Here is a 20,505-nt window from a genome sequence, read left to right as displayed (position 1 = left end):
ATTCATCTTGTATGAGTGAAACTTTACACCTACTGATTTGTAAGTCCTCATAGCAACTAACCATTACATTCTCTGCTACCATGAATTTAACTATTTCAGACACCTCATGTAAGTGGAATCATGCAGTATTTATCCTTTTGTGACTGGCTTATTTCACTTAGCATCATGACTTCTACATTTATCCATGTTGCTGCATTTGAAATTATTGCAGAATTTCTTTTTAAGGCTGAATAATGCTCCATTGTGTGTAGAAACCACATTTTCTTTATCTATTCATCCATAAAAGTACATTTAGGTTGTTTCTACATCTTGACTATTGTGATTAGTGTTGCAATGAATATGGGAGTGCTAATATATTTTTAGGATCCTGATTTCAATTCTTTTCAACAAATATCCAGAAGTAGGATTGCTAGATCATATGGAAGTCTATTTTTTTTTTTAATTTTTATTTATTTATGATAGATACAGAGAGAGAGAGAGACAGAGACATAGGCAGAGGGAGAAGCAGGCTCCATGCACCGGGAACCTGACGTGGGATTCGATTCCGGGTCTCCAGGATCGCGCCCTGGGCCAAAGGCAGACGCTAAACCGTTGCGCCACCCAGGGATCCTGGAAGTCTATTTTTAATTTTTTTGAGAAACATCACTCTTTTCTTTCTTTCTCTCTCTCTTTTTTTTTTTAAGATTTTATTTTTAAGTAATCTCTGTCCTCAGTGTGGGACTTGAAGTCATAACCCTGAGATCGAGAGTCACATGCTCTACTGCCTGAGCCAGCCAGGCACCCACCCCTCTACTGTTTTCCACAGGGGCTGTAACATATTACCTTCCTATCAACAATGTACAAATTTTCCAATTTCTCTACATCTTCCCCAATACTTGTTAAATTTTAATTCTTATCATCATGAAATTTTAGAGCTAGAAGGGCCCTCAAAGATAATCTAATTCATGTCTCTTATTTTCCAGGTGATGAAGAGATAAAGATGGGACTCAAGGAGAAAAAGTGGTGGTCCAACATGGCATAGTCAACGAAAGTAGATACAATCCTAGAACATCAGTGGTGGGATTGCCAGCTGTGTTACACTGTAAATGACTACACACCTTGTAGCTCCTCCCATCAAGGGGATAAATCTATTTCCCCACTCTTCAAATATAGCAGAATTGAGGTTGTGTGAGATCTGAGCCTCCGCCTCAAAGGGTCTTGCAGCTTCTGCTCTCACTCTCTTGGACACTGCTGCTCTAGGATAAGGCTTAGGTTAGCCTGTGGGAGGATGAGAGACCGCATAGAGTGCAGACAAGAAGTCCCAGTGGAGGTCCTCTTAGACCAACAACCAGCTGGCCAAGTGCCAGACACGTGAGTGAAATGCCCCCTCCCTAGATCATCCAACTCCAGCCAAGCCACCAGCAGACCACAAAAATCAATCGAGTTGGTCCAGACCAGCAGAGCTACCCTAGCTGTCCAGCCAGCCCAGCCATCCCACGGAATTTGAGCTGAACAACAGCAAGAGGGATTGGCACAGGACCCAGGAAACTGCTGGCTGGAGAGCCCTCCTATCCCACCTCTTCTTTCACAGACTCTAGACTGGAATGCAAATATGTTGTTAGATTATTCCTGTAGGAATAAAAGGGAGGGGGCTTCATGGGCACTGCCTGGGAGGTGCTGTGCAAACAGAGGAGAACATCCTATGAAAATGAAAGCCAGGGAATGATTTCCTTGAGTCATATGATCCCAAATTTTCATTTATCATCTCCCTTTCCTCCCTCATTTCCCTTTTACTTGGCTTTCATTAACAACACCCACTCCCACCCCTGTTCTTTCAAGGTGCTCATTTCCATTTCTAGAAATCAATTAAGGGTTTCCGGTTCCCATTAAATTTCATACCTGTAGCCTACACCCACTCCCCATCCCTCTGAGTTCAGGCTTTTTTTTTTTTTTCATTTTTCCCTTTTAAGACTTTCTTTCTAACTGCTCTCATACAGTTGTAAAGATACTAGGCTCCTGATTAAAGTCCCAAGATTCTTCTCATCACAGTCTTAGGAAGTTCTGGCTCCTCCATTACCAGGAGGCCAGGTGCACAAGGCAAAGGAAAAACGGGCTCAGGAGACAAGAGTGGAGTCAGCTGGGGACCCAGAAATCATGAGGGGAGGAGAGGCCCAGCAGAGAGTGGGCTGGGGTCACAATGGAGGCTGTTCCTTCTCACTGGAGTCATTCCCTGGCTTCTCACTTGGTGCTGGACACAGCGTTCAGAACTCCATCATTCTTGAATTGCACATTGGTTTTGTGTGAATGGCAAGTTTCTTCACAGGACTCTTGGACTGAACTGAGATGCTTTGATCACTCAGGTTGGAGGAAAGTGGTTTTGACCACTCCCATCAGCCTGTGGGGTATTTGGTACTTTTGAAAGGTGCTTCAAAGGAGGAACGAGGAAATCTCTGTGTTGTCACCCTGGAAACTCTGGTTCATGACCTTATCGGCCCTTTTGGAATTTCCCTGGTTGGTTTTCTGTCCCACATGGAGATCTTCCACTTTAAATGGAAGTTTCTGGGCATTTGTATAAAAATGGTTGCAGTGATCTGACAAGAGACATCAGAAAGTGGTTCAGCTTCTAGTCCTCATGGGAGTTGAGGTCTGCTGGCCAAAGCACAAATGTCCCCAAAGGGAAAAACAAGATTTCCCAAGGACAGTAATATAAATGTAAACAGCCTCCGGGTGTGGGCGTCACATGAGCTACTTTATCTTCAGCAGGAATTTCCCAAACCTGACCACTCTCTCAACTGCTAATGGAGAATGGAGGAAACGTGGCAGTTGGGGCAGTCAGTTTGGAGAACAAACCTCCTACTCTTTACTGTGAGGGGACTCAAGTTTTTCAAGAGAACTGGCTGCTCTTCAATTTATCAAAAACGTGACAGGGCAGTGATTACAAATGCAAATGTAACCTTTAGGTGCCACAAGCAAAACAACACTCACAGCAAAGCTTGTTTGCCTGTTGCCAGCAGCACCCAGTAGGCAGCTCAAGCTGGATTCCTTTCTGGGTGCCAGTGTTTCTATAAGCCTAGCATTACAAATTCTGCTGTTTGTTGGGGTTGGGGGCATGAACTACTACACACTTTCAAGAATGACTATTCAGCTCCCTTTTATTTTTTTAAATTATTTTATTTTATTTATTTATGATAGGCACACAGTGAGAGAGAGAGAGGCAGAGACACAGGCAGAGGGAGAAGCAGGCTCCATGCACCGGGAGCTCGAAGTGGGATTCGATTCCGGGTCTCCAGGATCGCGCCCTGGGCCAAAGGCAGGCGCTAAAACCGCTGTGCCACCCAGGGATCCCTCAGCTTCCTTTTAAAAAAAGATTTATTTATTTTTGAGAGAGAGACAGATACACAGACAGAAAGAGAGAGAGAGAGAGAGAAAGAGAGAAAGAGCAGGGGGAGGGGAAGAGGAAGAGAATCTCAAGCAGAGTCCCATGTGGGGCTCTATCTCGTGATCCTGAGATCCTGACCTGAGCCGAAATCAAGAGTCAGACGCTTAAACTACTGAGCCACCCAGGTGCCCCTATATAGTTCCCTTTTTGAAGCAAACTTAAATACAAGATAATATCTACACTTTCCCCATTGCAATTCAAGAAATACCTGAAAAGCTATGAGGTGCTAGCCACCATGAGAGGTGTTGTTATTACCTAGAATTTTCACAAGGCTTTTGTGAAGGAGAAATATTCATCATTGTGTCCCCATTTTACAGATGCAAAGACAGACTCTAAGCGCATAAGGGATTTGGCCATGACTGCTTGGTTTTTGAGACCCAGAAAAGAGATGTGAACTCAGGTATCCTAAGCCTAATGCCAGTACACCTCCAGGATAGCCCTGCAGTTGAGTGCTTGGTAATGAAAAAGCAAAAACATGATTTGTGGCTTGGTCACATTTTTGTGGGAGTGTGGTGTAGTTGAGTGGGGGAAAAAACTATCTAAGGCAGAGGAACTTGACTGGGAATCGAGCAAGGCAAGAAGAAGTGAGCTCTGATCCATTTTCAATTGCATCAAGCAAGCACTTTAATTAACCATCTTTCCCTTCGGTTTCTTGTGGAATACCCATTGCTTCTATCTGCAGTTGGGGAATGTCCACTGCAGTCCAGGGGTCCAGGGTCTTGGGGGGTTATCTGGTTTAATCAGGAGACACATGGCTTCAACATGATCACCCCAAACTGTGATGGGCAGCCAGGCTTCAATGCTGAGGTTTGGGAGAAGTAGAATTTGGGCATACAAAGTAGTCCCTGGTGATTACTAACCAGGCTCAGATCTGTATTTATCTTGTTAAATAATAAACATTCAGCCAAGTAAATTTTAAAGATCTAATTAGCTTTATGAAATGATTCCAGAATGGGGCAGCATCCCATCTGCAACCCCGATCTAGAGGGGGCTCTGACGTGAAGCCCATGGGAGGTACTAAATCAAAGGGTTTTATAGAAGGAAGGTGGGTCTAGAAAGTTATTGGCAGAAGGAAAGGATTACTTTAGGTGGCTTTCCCTTAGGGGGAAAAGCAAAGCATCTTGTCATGCAGATGGTCTCAGTGTTTTTGCTGGGATGGGGATGGGGGGTAGGTATGGATGGAGAGAATCCAAGTGGCAGGCTCATTGGCCTGACCGAGAAAGTTCTGATTGGTTAAGACTACATTTCTGGGGTAGGCTGAAACTGCAATTAGATTATGTACAAAGCTCTGCTTTGGGAAATCTGAGTGATACCATATTGGGCCTATGGTGGTGATGGTTGTTGTTATTGTTGTTGTTGAACAACATAGAATCCCCTCCTTGAAAATAGGACAGTCACTAAAATATGGAGCTTCCTTATACAAAGGATGTTACAGGAAGCATTTTCCCTTTTGAGCCATGACAACCTGTCATGACGCCTTTGGTCCAGGCTTCTTTCTGCCTGAGAGAGGGCTCCATCAGCAGGCCTGGTCCAGCCTGTGGTAGCCTTGAGGGGCAGCTGGACTAGACTCTTAGGAGCAGACCCAGTTGACTCCAGAAGAATCTGAAAGACTCAGCACTGATTCCGTTTACCTTGAAGGTGAAAAGCTACCCTTCATTAAGTGAATTTTTCCCATTTTATTTTTCCCAGAGTTTTATTTTTAAATTATAGGAAAAGTGTTTAAGAACCATAAAGAAGAATATTTTACTTTTCAATTAATGAAGTCCCCTCATCACCACCTCTGGGAATATCTGCTGATAAAAATGGACAGTGATATTAACTCTATGATTGGCCTCCATGACTATATTTGGAAGATTTTAGAAGATCTGGTATGTCTATCTCCACATGTCTTTGGTGATTTGGAGGAAGACAAGAAAAAAAAATGAAGAAGTGGTATATGCACAGGCTTTTTTCCACAGTAAATGACACTGAATCTGTCATTTCTCTTACATTCGCATTTTTGAAGAAGTCTGGTAGATGAGTTAAACTTCGCCTACGATTGGCTTTGCTTGAGCACAATTGCTCCCTTCCAGAGGAAATTCCATATCCTGTGGAGTTTAGGGGGAGATGCTTTAGAATGTGCACATTATTTCCCTAACTCTACATGAATATAAAGAACAGCAGTGAACGCAAGTGTTGACTGTATCAGAGGGGAGGAAGGAGGGTGTGCGGTTGCCCAGTTACCCAACCAGAATCATGTTGGCTTCCAGCCTTGCCTCCCCACACCCTACCCACAGGAGACTGACATTTAGACAAACGTGTTCTCAGCCACCGGCGCAGCGCCCAATGCAGGGTATGGCTCTGAATGGCTTTGGCATCTGTTTTGTCTTGCCTCATGCCCACATACTGGGGCTGCTTGTTTTCATCCAATAGCAATTAGCACCGTGGTAAATGCCTTGTGCCCTGTGCTAATTCAGAAGAATAAGCATGTCACACTCTGCCAAGAATTACAGCTAATCACAGAGGGCTCCGGGCACACCTGCCCTTTCATTAGGCTTTTGTTTTAAAATGAGGGGTTGGTGCAACCCGAAACATTACATTCTCCTCTTGGCGGGTGATAACCATGGAGACCCAGGGGAGGCCTGGAGTGTGGGTGGGGAGTGCCAGTCCTGAACACACGCTTCCTCCGTACGAGAACAGACAGCAGCAGGGGACTCAGGCCACTATTACTGGTGGGGCAACTGCTGACAGGGAGGCCCAGGGAATGCCCCATGACTGTGTAGAAGCTTGGCTTTGAGCAGTGCCCGATGCTAGGTACCGTTCAGCAACCACTGCGGACATAGCGTATGGGAATAAAGACCTGAGCCAACTTGCGGAGTGGAAAGCTCCTTGGTTACTGTTTCCTCTAAGTGTCATCCTCTAACCTGACAGCTGTCCTTATTCTAAGAATGCACTGTTTATCCTAATTGATATTTATCATTTATTTTAATTTTTAAGAAGTCAGGCTTATTAAGGTATAATTTACATTCAGAGAAATTCATCTTTTTAATGTGTACCATGCTGAGTTTTGACAAATGTGAACGGTCATGTAACCATTACCACAATCAAGATATATAATAATTCCACTGCCCCTAAAAATTCCTTCTTGCTCTTTTCTTGTTACTCTTCCTTTCCAGCTCCCAGACCCCCCAATCACTGATCTTATTTTCACTGCTATTATTGTTTTTTTCCAGAATCTCATATAAATGAGATCATTTAGTAAGCAGTTTCTTGTTAGTGGCTTCTCTCATTTTGCACAATGCTTTTGAGATTCACCTACGTTGTCCCATGGATTGGCAGTTTGTTCCTTTTTATTTTTTTTTATTTTATTTTTTTTAGTTTGTTCCTTTTTATTGTTAAGTGGTATACCATGGATGAACCCCAGTTCATTCTCCAGGATTTACATATGTTGGTGTTTCCCCTTTTGGCTCTGGGAACAACGCTGCTGTGAAAATTCATGTATAAGTCTTTGGGCATAAATTTTTATTTCTCTTGGGTAGGTAGGAGTGAAATTCTTTGGTCCTTGGTTATATATTTAACTTTATGAGAAATTGCCCAAGGGACACCTGGGTGGCTCAATGGTTGAGTGTCTGCCTTCGGCTCAGGTCATGATCCTGGGGTCCTGGGATCGAGTCCTGCATTGGGCTCTCCAAAGGGAGCCTTCTTCTCCCTCTGCCTGTGTCTTTGCCTCTCTCTCTGTGTTCCTCAGGAATAAATAAATAAAATCTTAAAAAAAAAAAGGAAATTGCCCAAATATTTTCCAGAGTGGATGTGCCATTTTGCATTCTTATCAGCAGTGTATGTGGGTTACAGTTCTCGCGGCCAGCACTTTATATTAGTCATTCTAGTAGGCACCTGCAAGTATCTCGTTGTGATTTTAAATTATATTTTCCTAATAACTAATGATTCTGAGATACCTTTCATGTTATAATTTACCTTAAATAGTCACCTCAAATCCACTCTACCCAAATTCTTGTTGAAGCAAGTTCTCATGCACCTCATTTTAGGAGAGATTTGTCAAAACCCTCCCAAGGGCCTAAAAAAAGTGCATCCCAGGAAAGGCAAAACAAAGTAATGACCCAGCAATGAGGTCACTGACAGCAACACTGTTCTAAGTTAACTTTTCCTACATATTGAGCTCATCTTAGGATAGGGTCTGGGTCTTTTCATCTCCTTCCCACCCCAAAGCATCCAGCTCAGGGTCAAGTGCATGGCAGGTGCTTCAATAAATATCTGATGATTGACTGAGGCAAGATGGTGGCTCATGTTCCCAGTGGACATGACTAGGATGTGTGCATATGTTCTGGGAGAGGTTAGGCCCCAGAGGGTGGATTGGCCACTTAGTGAGAGGTTCTTCTGTCCTGTGGAGGGCATGAACGCAATATAGAGATCAGAGGTCCTTTATCAGGCTGCTCTTTAGAATCAGGTAGGGTTTTTTTGTTTTTTAAAGATGCCTAGGGCCAGACACAGATTTCCCTTGAAGCTAGGAAGGACCCCTCACTTGCATGGTACCCTGTGAATGCTGGGCTATGCTAGGAGTTATAGAATATTCTGGGAAGGCAGGGAAGAAGCCAGGTTGTTATCAGGAAGCAAGGGACCTGAAACTCAGTAATCTGTATAATTTCTGCACTCATTTTTATTTTTTTTTAAGATTTTATTTTATTCATTCATGAGAGACACAGAGAGAGGCAGAGACACAGGCAGAGGGAGAAGCAGGCCCCATGCAGGGAGCCCGATGCGGGACTGGATCCCGGGACCCCAGGATCATGCCCTGAGCCGAAGGCAGATGCTCAACCGCTGAGCCACCCAGGAGCCCCTTTGCACTCATTTTAAAGAAATGTTAAGCATTGGATTTTGCTGTTGTTGTTGGTGGTGATTTTGTTTTTTTTTTTCAAGAAGCTTCATGAAACCTAATCTTTCCCATCGGGCTTCACTCAGAGGCTGGTATTTAATTTTTCTGGGTGTGGCCCAGGCACGGACATTTTTTAGAGCTTGGCAGAGAGTGGAATGTGCCTCAGGGTTGAGCCACGCAGTTACATACTGTCCACTAATGACCAAGTCTAGGCTACAAGCCATGAGGGAAGATTCTGGGCACACAGTGCTCATTCTAAGCATCAACCACTTCAACAAAATGGGCCCTCTTGGTTTCCCTCTAAAGCAGTCTACTTACTTGTAGTCTTCACTACTTTATTGTATCACCTATAGCAGCCCTGTGTGTAGGTCATGGCCCTGTTTACTCCTCCATGGCTCCTGCTGACTAAAGCCTACACTGCTCTTAGGGACAGCATAGCACTGCCAAGAGCACAGGACAGATGCCTTGGTCTACACCACAGCCCGGCTTTCAAGTGTGAGAAAACTGGATCAAAATCCTACCTCTCTTACTGACTAGTTTTGTGAGTTCACACCTCAGTTTCCTTACCTGGAAAATGGGAATGACAGTAGGAAGAGCCACACAGCTTTGACCCAGGATAAAATGAGTTGATTGTAAAGCACCCGATACAAACCTGGTGGCGGGGAGCATGGTAAGCGCCTGAGAAAGGGCAGCAACCCACCCCGGCTGATTCAGACCTGGCACCTCGTCCCATCTGGTGCACTGCCTCCCTCCCCTGACCACACCTCCATGCCTCTCTCATCATCCACATCACTCGTTGGGCCCTTTCCTACCACCTGTTTCTCTTCCCTGTTAGATGCTAAGTTCTCAGCAGAAACAAGGTCTGTTTTCCTCTTAGTCTTCGTCCCAAGACAACCACATCATCCACAAGGATAATAATAGCTGATATTTACTGAATGCTTACTACGTGCCTGGCAATGGTATGTGGTTTATGTGCATTACCTCCTTCAATCCCCGTAATAATCCTAGAGCTGGGTGCTGTTATTGCCCTGTTTTACAGCCTAACAACTTGAACCTCAGGAAGGCCCAGTACTTGGCCAAGGTCACACAGTCCATGAGATAACATTCATCCCTGACAGCATTTTCATCACTTAGAGGTGAAAATGAGATGAAAGAAGGAACACTAACTATAGTTAAAGAACTAGCTTTTATTCTGAGATTATAGGTTCCTATTCTTCCCTCCCTCTCCCTCCCTCCCTCCCTCCCTCCCTCCCTCCCTCCCTTCCTTCCTTCCCTCTTTCCTTCCTGTGTTGAATTCTTTTTCACATTTTTAAATGCATGGTAGTGATAATAGATTGTAGTGGATGTTTTCAAATGACTTTGCATTGCAAAATAAAATACTGGGTATCCTATATTTGTCTCTCTCAGTTGTTTTTGTGAAATGTTAGTGGTCTGTGAAGAAGTCTGAGATCTGTTACTCTAAAGAATAGCTATGTTTAAAAAGATGCACAATATACATTTGTTAAATTGATGCATATGACATTTATCTTCCAGGGCAAACATGTGGCCAATAGAAGAAAGGAAGGGAAAGCTTCTCATTTAATTTTCTTCCATCAATAGTTACTGAGCATCTGCTTTGTCCTAAGCACTGTGCTCAAGTCTGAGGGAGGACATAAAACAAACAGAACACAGTCGCTGCCCTCAGTAAGCTCAATGCCATTTCTAACAGTTTGGGGAAAGTAGAAGAAATGTGGCTTTTAGAACTATCAATATTATCAGTATTATTGGTGTATTGCCAAAATATTAAATCAATATTTGTTATACTTTTGACCCCCAGGGGGTAAAAATCCCATTAGAACACAATCCTATTCCTGCTGTACTGGATCAGCCCCCGTGAGATTAACTGGAAAGGGTATCCTAACTCTCTCTTAGTCATATTCTTGATGTTTACCCACTACAAGGAGGTAGTGAAGAGAGCAAGGCATATAATGGTTATAGATTACTTAAATAAAAAAAATTTTAAAATCTGAAGAATATAAATGGTCCATACAACTACTATCTGAATAACCCCTGTCAGATATGAAAATTAGAAGTATTTTATCCACGTGGTTAGAAAATTCAACTTAAAACTAGGAAGACATAAACAACAACTAAGTCCTCACTCTCCCCAGCAGGCCACTTCCATTTATCTTTTCAGAAACATTTTCCACATGTATATAATAAAACTTTATACGTAAAGTATACATAATACAATATATAATTTAAAAAAAGGCGGGGGGATCCCTGGGTGGCTCAGTGGTTGATTGTCTACCTTCAGCTCAGGGTGTGATTCCGGGTTTGGGGCTCAAGTTCCACATCGGGCTCCCTGTGGGGAGCCTGCTTCTCCCTCTGCCTATGTCTGTCTGCCTCTTGCTCTGTGTATCTCATGAATAGATGAATAAAATCTTAAAAAAACCATAATATATATAATCCTTTTTTTTTTTTTACCTCAGTAGACTCCTACTAACCCATGTTTGTCTGTACTTTGTATTTTTCACTTGATGGTATATTTTAGGAATGTTTCCATATCAGTCTATTCAGATCTGTCCCCTTCTTTTTAAAGGCCACATAGTATTCCATCATAGGTTATACCTACAAGCCTTATTTTAATCAATACCCCCATTTGCTAAATATTGAGTGTTTTTTCTCCCTAGTTGAACATAATGCTTCAATGAGTATGTCTGTATATACATTTTGGTGTACTTTTGAGGCATATCTGCAAATTCCTGTGAGCAGAATATTATATAAAGTAATACATATTTAAATTTTTTATAGTTTTTGCCAAGTTGCTCTCCAGATAGTTACACAAATTTAGATTCCTACAAAGAATGGTGGTTTATTCCCAAACTGCTGCATTTTTGCAAATTTGATAGTTGACTTTTACTATCACATTGATGTTTCTTCATTGCTTATTTTTGCATTGGGTTCAGCTTCTCGTTTTGGGTTCATATAGCCAATTTATCATCTTTTCCTTGAGGGCTTCTGGTTTTTTATCTTCTTCTTAGAAAGTGTTCCCACTTCAGGACAGTAAGTTCACCTATGCCATCTTCTACAACTTTTATGCTTTTATTAGTCACTTTAAAGCCTTTGATTGATTTGGAATTTATTGGGTTTATTGATGTCACTTCTTTTCTCCTCAAATGACTAGTCAGGTATTCCACATTATTTATCAACATTTGTCTATTCTCTACTGACTTGATATCCTATCTTTACTTCATACTTAGGTCTATTTCTGGATTCCAGAAATTTCTTTACCAACATCAAATTGGCTTAATTATTGTTGCTTCTTATTTTGTTTTGATAATCTGATAGTGATAAATCACTCCATCACTCTTCCCTACCTCCTCCCTGCAATATCCTAGCCAGTATAGGCATATGTATACATATACATATATATATGTGAATATACATACATACTCACAATAATTACTAGCCAGCATCTATATATATTTATTTAAATAACTACCAATATTATTTTCTTAATTTCCTCTATGGTCTCCAAGTATAATGACATGAGTGGGGATACTATTAAGTATGATATTTGCTGCATCTTTTTGGTAGATACCCTTTATTGGGTTCAAAACTTTCTTATGACTAGGTTTCTAAGAATTTTTATATTGTACATAAATTTATTTAGTTTGATGATTTTCTCTATCAGTTGAAGTGATCATATGATGTTATTCCTTTCATCTGGTAATATGGTAGCTTGTATAATTTGTTTTCCTGAGTTTGAACCATGTTACATTCCTGAAATTAACTCTTCTTTATTGATATGAATTTTTATATTTTATAAACTGCAAAATTAGATTTGTTAGTTTTTTGTTTATTTGTTTGCTTATTTAGGACTTTTGCATCTAGGTTCACAGATGAGTTTGATTTCTAATTTTCTTTTCTTGTTTTGGTTTTCCCAGAATTGGGGATTATACTAGCCTCGTAATATAAATTGGGCAACATTCCTCTTTTAAAAAAATTCCCTGAAATAGATTAAGTTAGGGATTTTTCAGTTTCTTAAAGTTTGGCACAGATTTGTAAAACTTTCTTTTCTTTCTTTTTTTACAAATTTTATTTAAATAGTATTTTGTTTAGTTAACATATAGTATAATATTGGTTTCAGGAGTAGAATTCAGTGGTTCATTGCTTATCTACAAATCCCAGTGTTCATCATAACAAGTGCCCTCCTTACTACCCATCACTCAGCTAGCCCATCCTCCAACCACCTCCCTCCATCAACCCTCAGTTTGTTCTCTGTAGTTAGGAGTCTCTTATGCTTTGCTTCCTTCTCTCTCTTTTTCCTCTCCCATATGTTCTTCTATTTTGTTTCTTAAATTCCACATGAGTGAAATCATATGGTATTTGGCTTTCTTGGACTGATTTTGTCTAGGATAATACATCCATTCTAGCTCCATCTGTTATTGCAAATGGCAAGATTTCATTCTTTTTGATGGCTGAGTATTATTCCAATATATATATATATGATATAGCACATCTTCTTTATCCATTTATCAGTTGATGGACATTTGAGCTCTTTCCATAGTTTGGTTGTTGTTGATAATGCTGCTATAAACATTGGGGTGCATGTATCCTTTTGAATCTGTATTTTTGTATCCTTTGGATAAATACCTAGTAGTGCAATTGCTGAGTCATAGGGTAGTTCTATTTTTAACTTTTTGAGGAACCTCCATACTGTTTATCCCAGTGGCTGCACCAGTTTGTATTTCTATCAAGGGGGCAAGAGGCTTTCCCTTTCTCTGTATCCTCGCCAATATCTGTTGTTTTTGTGTTGTTAATTTTAGCCATTCCGAGAGGTTAAAAGTTTCTGAATTCACTGTCTTCTTTGGTGGGAAATTTGTTTATATATTCAATTTTTAAATTGCTATTATTTCTGTTCCCTCTGGAGATTATGTGCTTTATATTTGTCTCTTGATGACTTTAAAGGTTTTTTGTATGTTTCAAAGTGATTGACATAAAATTATAACTATTAAAGTTTTCAATCTGTCTGTACTTACCATCCCTTTTCCATTCCTAATATTTGGGAGTTTTTGAGTTTTATTTATTTTCTTTATCAAATCAGTAAGCAAAAAAAAGAAGGAAAAAAAGGACAAGAAAAGAAGTAAAATATGTCAATAAATTAAACTTCTCATTTGCTTAGCAATATACTGAGACTTTTGAAGAATTCAACCTACAGATACCATTTTTTTGCTCTACTCTAAAGTCAGCAGCAATAAAGAGTGATGAAGAGGGACAGGGAAGGATAGTATTGAGGTCTTATTGGATGATGATACTTCATGTCTCACTTTTTAATGCTCTTTTTTTCTTAACATGGTGGACTGAAGAATACGGATTCTCTCTCTCATAGTTGGTCGTGCTGTTTGATTTAGGAAGCTGTTTGATTAGGCATTGGAGTAGTCATTGTTTTCCAATGGCTGTATTTCTTACATATTATTACTTACATGGTATAGGTTTGCATAATATTGAAATCCATAAAATGTGAGGAAATTATACCCCTCCCTTATTTCTTTGGCTCTCAAATATAAAACCATCTTGTCATAAATTCTGTTCTGGTTGTTTATTTTGTTCAAAAGTATTGTAATAGCAGCCTGACAGGGTAACCACTTAAGCCAAATTTTCCAGGAATGAGGGGCGTTTTTGTTTCCATAGGGAGAAAGCATGTTTTGGAGTAAGCACAAACATTCCATCATATGAGCTAAATCAAAGCTCTTCAGAAACTTAAAAGTTGGGGCACCTGGGTGGCTCAGTGGTTGAGCCTTTGGCTCAGGTCATGGTCCTGGTGTCCTGGGATCGAGTCTCACATTGGGCTCCCCACAGGCTCCCCAGAGCCTGCTTCTCCCTCTGCCTATCTCTCTGCATCTGTCTGTCTCTCATGAATAAATAAATAAATCTTAAAAAACAACAACAACAACTGAAAAGTCAGTCCTTTCTATCATCCAAAGTGTAGGAGGAACTTCTGATGATTAGGTCAAATATGAACAAAACACTAAGTTTCTCTCAAATCTACAAAGATTTTGTAGAAACTGAGAAATTGGTGAAATTATATATGTATTTTTTTGGTATCCTGAATTGTTTTCATTAAACATAAGCTGGATCTTTAAGTGATTAAGTCTCACCCTTTTTTTCCCCTCTAAAGAACTTGCTAAGGGTTTGACAAATACTTGTTAAGGTGACTTAGAAGAAGCATTGTGGGTACGATTGCAGCATTTTAATCATGGTAAATCTCAGGGCTGACAAACTGCATGTTCATGTCCTTGTTTTCCGTCTAATGAAAATATTTAATTTTCAGAATGAACTGAAAGTCACCCCAGATTTACTTAATATCAACCCTGCCTAAGATGATGAATCATTCTCAAGGGCAGCACCGTGCCTCCAGAGTCCCAGAGCAAGGCCACTCTCTGTGGCTTTTAGCTCTAGGTGGCATCCTATTTGTCATTCTTACTGGGTGCATGAAATCTTTATTAAAATCCAAAAGTACGATAGCATTTTCCTTAGGGCCCACCATTTATAGAGGAGAATAACTCCCCAAATTGTAGAATAAATTAAATTTTCATGACTTTATTCACTTTGTAGTTGTCACCAATGAAAGCATTTCTGTTTGTAGGACACCAATGTACCTAATAAAAGCTGGGAGAGCCATCACTGAAGATTTTTCTGATTCATTCTACTTTAATTCATCTTCCATGCATTGGTAGAAAGAGAGATGTGTCTTTTCAATTTTTATGTCCAAAAGGAAATACTCTTGGGCGCTTTTTTGTTTCTTTTCCATTCATTTGATAAATGATCATTTAAACCCAAGGAAGAAGTTTCTCAAACTGAATCAAGGTAAAAATACACATCTTAATATCTACTCAGTTAACATAAGGTATGTATTGTCATTGGAAGTCTCCTGTCATGCAACTTCATTGTTACCACATTGTAATTATAGTCCCAGACAGCCAAAATACTAAGGCAATCCCAGCAGGCGATTTTTTGGCATAATCATCATTCTGATGGAGGAAGAAAGTGGTGATTGCTTGCTCCAGAGGGCAGCTTCAAAGAATTTTCATCTCTCTGCTGTTTCTTCCTACTTTCTCAGTTGATTCTAATACAACTTCTCTTGTAGTCTTAATCTTCCTGTCTATAGAGCCCATTCCTAATCTTTGCAAATTAAGATGCAAGTCATTTTATCCTACATATTTTTTTTGCCCACCTTACAGTTAATTTATTTTGCACAAATTTTAAACTAGGACAGGAACTGTAACCCCAAAGAACCAGTCAACAGTATTGGCTTTTCCCTTCAAGAAGTTTTCAGAGAACTGAGTACCAGAGAGTGATCATGTTCTTGTTATCCATCAAAAAAGATGCATATATCTGCCATAAATAAGCCTATTGGGTATTTTATTCTACTTGGAGTCAGCAGTATGCAATGTATTTATAGTTTATCACATATTAGTGATTTGAAAGTGATATATACTATGTTATAGTTACAAGGAAGGAAAGGAAGAGCTCATATGCAATGGAACATTGTGTCTTACATTGGGAAGATGATTTCAGGACAAAGGTAATGAGGATCCCAGTGGAAATTGCAACTGAACTCTCTAAAATATCAATACCGAGTAATTCTTTTGTTGCTACACCATTCAAGGTCTTACAAAATGTAGTAAAGGCAGTCAGATCTTTTCATTCATGTGGTTTTTGGATCTTCTTAACAATGGCATTATTCCTTGTAGTTAGAAACTTGGCAGGTAATGGAAGTCATTTCTCAGCAGAACAGGCTCAAGGCATAAGGACATATAGCTGAAGCTTAAAGGAGATTGCATGAAATATTAACCCTGCTCCTCTCAGAACAGAGTCCAGGGGTAGATCCAAAGGAGCAATCACCAGCTCCAAAAATAAGATACTGCAAGTAATTAAAAAGTATCTAAAATGCTCCTATAATCTGCTAATAATAATTATACATGTTACAAAGGCTTAGTGGAGCACACTAATCAGACAAAATTAATAGCAGGACATTGGGGAATTGGAGAGGCAGCCTACCTGATTAGCTGGCCAGATTTAGGGCTGTACTTTGGAGAAGCCAGCTTTAGAGACAATCAAATGAGAATCCACTGGACTCCCAACACAATGATGCCTCAAATAAATTTAGCAGATAGGCCAAAATGAAACACAATATGAAAAAACCTAATTGCAAACCTAAAGAAAATTTCTGAAGTCTATGGATTGTCTGCATCTTTTATTTTTCTAGATATGTTGGTAAACTAGATAAACTTTTACCTTCTATTTTTTTTCCCCATCCTGGAATCATACTGGTTCCTCCAGTATTTAATAGACATTATTCCCCATCTCTGTTAATGGGTGTTGCTTTGGCAAGGGCAAAAGGTTGTCAGATTCTACTACATCCTCTTTGGTGGAGACTTGTATTTTAGATTTGAGAAAAAGTTGGATAGTTTTTCTTCGTTCTTAAGGTTAAAAATTTTAACCAGAATATAGTTAGGGTTATTTCTCTACCAGTCTGTAATGAATTTATTTTCTCTTTGCAATATCCTTATTCTCTCATTTTAGAGAGCTCTCTTGGTCACTCTATCTTTGAAAGAAATTTCATTTGTGGGCTCTCTATTTGAGGAACATCTTTATGTTGAATCACTTTCAGACTGCACACTGATGACAATTTATTTTTTTCTTCTGTACTCACCATGATTAATTTAAGCATTCTTTATATCAGAATTTTATTTTAGTTAGCAATATTTTAGTCTTTGCTATCCTAATTTATCTATGAGCTCCATAATAGTGTTTTTTCCCCTCAATTTCTTTAACTTTGTGGTCTCTTTCTTTTCCTGGTCTCCCTTAAAAATATGTTTGTATTACATTTTTTTAACAGCATGATACAACTGCATAGTATGGTCCTCTTTTCCCTGGCTTCTGTTTTTCTCCAGATTAAGTCCCTCATTTGTCATTTTTATGCTAAATTTCATTCATTTGATGTTGATTTATTGAGTATCTAATATGTGTAAGGCACTATTCTTTATGCTAGGGAGAGAACCATGGGGGAAAACAAATTCCCTGCTGTCACAGACACTACATCTTAGACAGAGGAGACAGACAAAAACCTCCAAATACATAATGAAACATTAAGTAAAACTTTCTCTGTAAAGGGCCATATAGAAAATAATTTTGGCTTTGTGGGCCATAGGTCATCTACTCAATTCTGTACTGTAGCCTAAAAGCAGCCATAGACAATAGATAAACCAATGAGTGTTGCTGTGTTCCAATAAAACTTTTCAGACACCTGGTTTAGGATAACTCTTTACCAACATTATTCTTATGCTTTCTTTGGCATTGCTTCCTTGAGGGCACTCTACCTATTTTATATGCCTGTACTGCAATGTGGTATAAGTTCCTGGTTTGGAGTGAGTGAACAGATCAAAGACCATCCAGCAAGGAGGGAGTGAAGAAGAGCTATGATGGATTCTATGCGTTGAGTCCCATCCCCTTTACTGATAAGTATTTCAAGGCCAAGAGTAAAAGGGTCATTTGGGTCACTTCTGGCCAGAGCCCATTTCCAATTGCCAATGTGAAAGACTTAAAGTTTGGAACCTGATGCTAACTTCTCCCTGTAGCTCTACAGCCTTGGTCCTGGGGTGACTGCCCACTAATGGGGGCCCAGAACGAAGCAAACAAGGGAGCCACCAGTGCGACTTTCCTAAAGGAGCATGGGGTCAGAGGTGTTCTGCAATGACACTGGCTGACTCAGGCTTCTACTGCTAGATTTCTACTTTATATGTATAGACTTTATACGTTTAACCCTTGGCTTATTTTCCTAGGCCACCAAAATGCTCTTTAAAATACATCTTTTGGGATGCCTGAGTGGCTCAGCAGTTGAGTGCCTGCCTTCGGCCCAGGGTGTGATCCCAGAGTTCTAGGACTGAGTCCCACGTCGGGCTCCCTGCATGGAGCCTGCTTCTCCCTCGGCCTCTCTCTCTCTCTCTCTCTCTGTGTCTCTCATGAATAAGTAAATAAAATCTTTAAAAAAATAAAAAATAAAATAAAATAAAATATATCTTTTATTCCTATTAAAAACAGTTTTTATTCGCTGCAGAAACAAATACAGATTAGGAAAAGAGAAGAAAGAAGAAATGATATCAAATGCCTCCTCTGGAGATAACTAGTATTAACATTCTCAGGTACGTTCTTCCAAATATGTTTCTACAAATGTAAATCTATATTGGGTATTAATATAGACTAAATGTATAATTTTATATTATCATATATGAAAATATTAAAAAGGGCTCATAGTGACTATCTAGCACTCTGTCCATAGCCTTCAAAAAGTACTACATGATGAAAAAAAAAAAAAGTACTACATGATGGTAAGAACATACGTGGTAGAACACAGAGTGCTCTTAAATGGATCTGTTTTGTAACCTGCCTTTTGCATTTCCTATTATATCATGAAACTTTTCCAAGACTCTAAATGTTCTTTTTGTAATGGTAGCAAAGTATTCCCCTGCACATATGTACCATCATTTATTTAAAGAACTCACATGGTTGGAAATTTACTTTGCTTCTGTTTTTGCAGTATTATAAACAACACTGGAATAAATATCATTTTGTCTAAATAAACACATATATTCTTTTTTTCCCCAGTGTGCACGTTACAATTGAATTTTTCTTCATAAATATGCTTCGCCTGGTCTGAGCACTTGTCTCATTTTTGTGCTAGAAATTTGGCTGTTACACTTAAGAAATTTTGTCCCTTCTGTCAGTTTTGGTCGGTCGGGTTTGTGGAGATGGAGGCAGATCGGAGAAGCACGTGAAGTTCACTGCTTGCCCACCCACCCTGGCTTAGGGCCCGGATGCTGATGCCCTGTGAGGCAGTACCCACAAGGAGAGGAGACCCACGTAGCTACTTGAAGAGATTAAGGAGATCCAGTGGAGAGTAATTGTGAGAGCCAGAAATCCCACTGTGACCATTGCTACTTAACACCAGGAGAGCTCCATTAAACCATTAAATACTAGAAATGGGCCTGAAAAAAATCCAAAGGGTGTCTCTAGCCGACAAAGGGCACAAAAATCCATAGTCTGGGTTGACATTTAGCCCTTAACACACCATGACAGCGTAAGGCTCCATGGGGTATGTCAGAGTGGGGGCTTCAACAAACTCTCCTCTTGCTATCTGTGCCTCCACCTCATGCAATAATGTTACAGAAACCTTTGCATCAGGATCACAAAGTGCTTGTTTTTTTGACATATGAAGCCTGGGCTGCTCAAGTCCATCAGGAAAATATATCCTGAGTTGGGTGGAGCTTTCTTGTTTTATTTATATTTATACTTTTTATTTAAACCCCCCACTTATTTTCCTGAGAGTCTAGGATACAGCAGGCTCCTGGGAAATAAGTACTGTAGAGTTGGCAGGTAGAAGGGGTTTTTGGCTGTTGTTTTTCAAACATATTACACATATTTTTACATTATTAAAAACACACGCACACACACAACACCATTTCCCCAGAAACCTCTTCGGCTGACTAGTGTCAAGCCTAGTGATTTATAAGATTGTTTGCATATATTATATTTTAAAACACATACTGCTTTTGTAAAATGTGTATTTATTATACATTTTGGAATTCATAATATGTGCTGGAAACTGCCTCTGCCCGGCTGGATCTGGGACAGTCTGTCATGCGCAAACATTTCTGGAAGGCACTACCATACAAATGCTTTAGACTGAGCCAACCAATCCTTCCCTTTGCAGCTCCCGTGGTCTGTCTGTCTCTCACATGTGTGCACACGCATGCACACACACACACCTTCTCCCTCTCCTCCTGAAGTAACCTCATGAAAAGCAGCAATTCAGAACCCTATAGATCAAGCTGCAACAAATTTGGGAAATGGCTGCAGGAACCCCTGTGAAGTATGTTCCCCAGATTTACCAAGCTGTGACTCAGAGGATAAAAGCTGAATCTGAACTCAAGTGGTGCAGCTGATATACAGGAGGAGTGGCCCAAACCCCCATCACCTTGAAATGTCCGTGTGTGGGTGCAGAAGTGTGCAAGTGTGTGTGTGTGTGTGTGTGTGTATAAGAGAGAGAGAGGAGGGGAGAGAGGGGGCTAGGAAGGAGAGAGAGGTGAGAGAAAGAGCAAGCACCCCCCAGCATCAGGCTTATTCAAACCCTGGGAAAACAAACATCTACATTCACATTCCCCAGGAGCCT

General features: G+C 40.1%; 1 protein-coding gene across 28 annotated transcripts in view; it reads right to left on the bottom strand.

Moving 5' to 3' along the window:
• ZFHX3 (zinc finger homeobox 3) overlaps window positions 1–20,505 on the bottom strand; it is a 524,735-nt gene that overhangs the window by 412,706 nt on the left and 91,524 nt on the right. For 6 of the 28 annotated variants that reach the window (XM_072817111.1, XM_072817136.1, XM_072817120.1 and 3 more), the window contains one exon: window positions 5,408–5,505. The exons of the other annotated variants lie outside the window; for them this stretch is intronic. The gene's annotated coding sequence lies outside the window, so the exon portion shown is untranslated. The remainder of the gene's footprint in view (window positions 1–5,407; window positions 5,506–20,505) is intronic. 28 annotated transcript variants of the gene reach the window in all.

This window comes from Canis lupus, chromosome 3, assembly GCF_048164855.1.
Source record: "Canis lupus baileyi chromosome 3, mCanLup2.hap1, whole genome shotgun sequence".
Lineage (NCBI taxonomy): Eukaryota > Metazoa > Chordata > Mammalia > Carnivora > Canidae > Canis > Canis lupus.
This window is presented reverse-complemented; position numbering and strand designations above follow the sequence as displayed.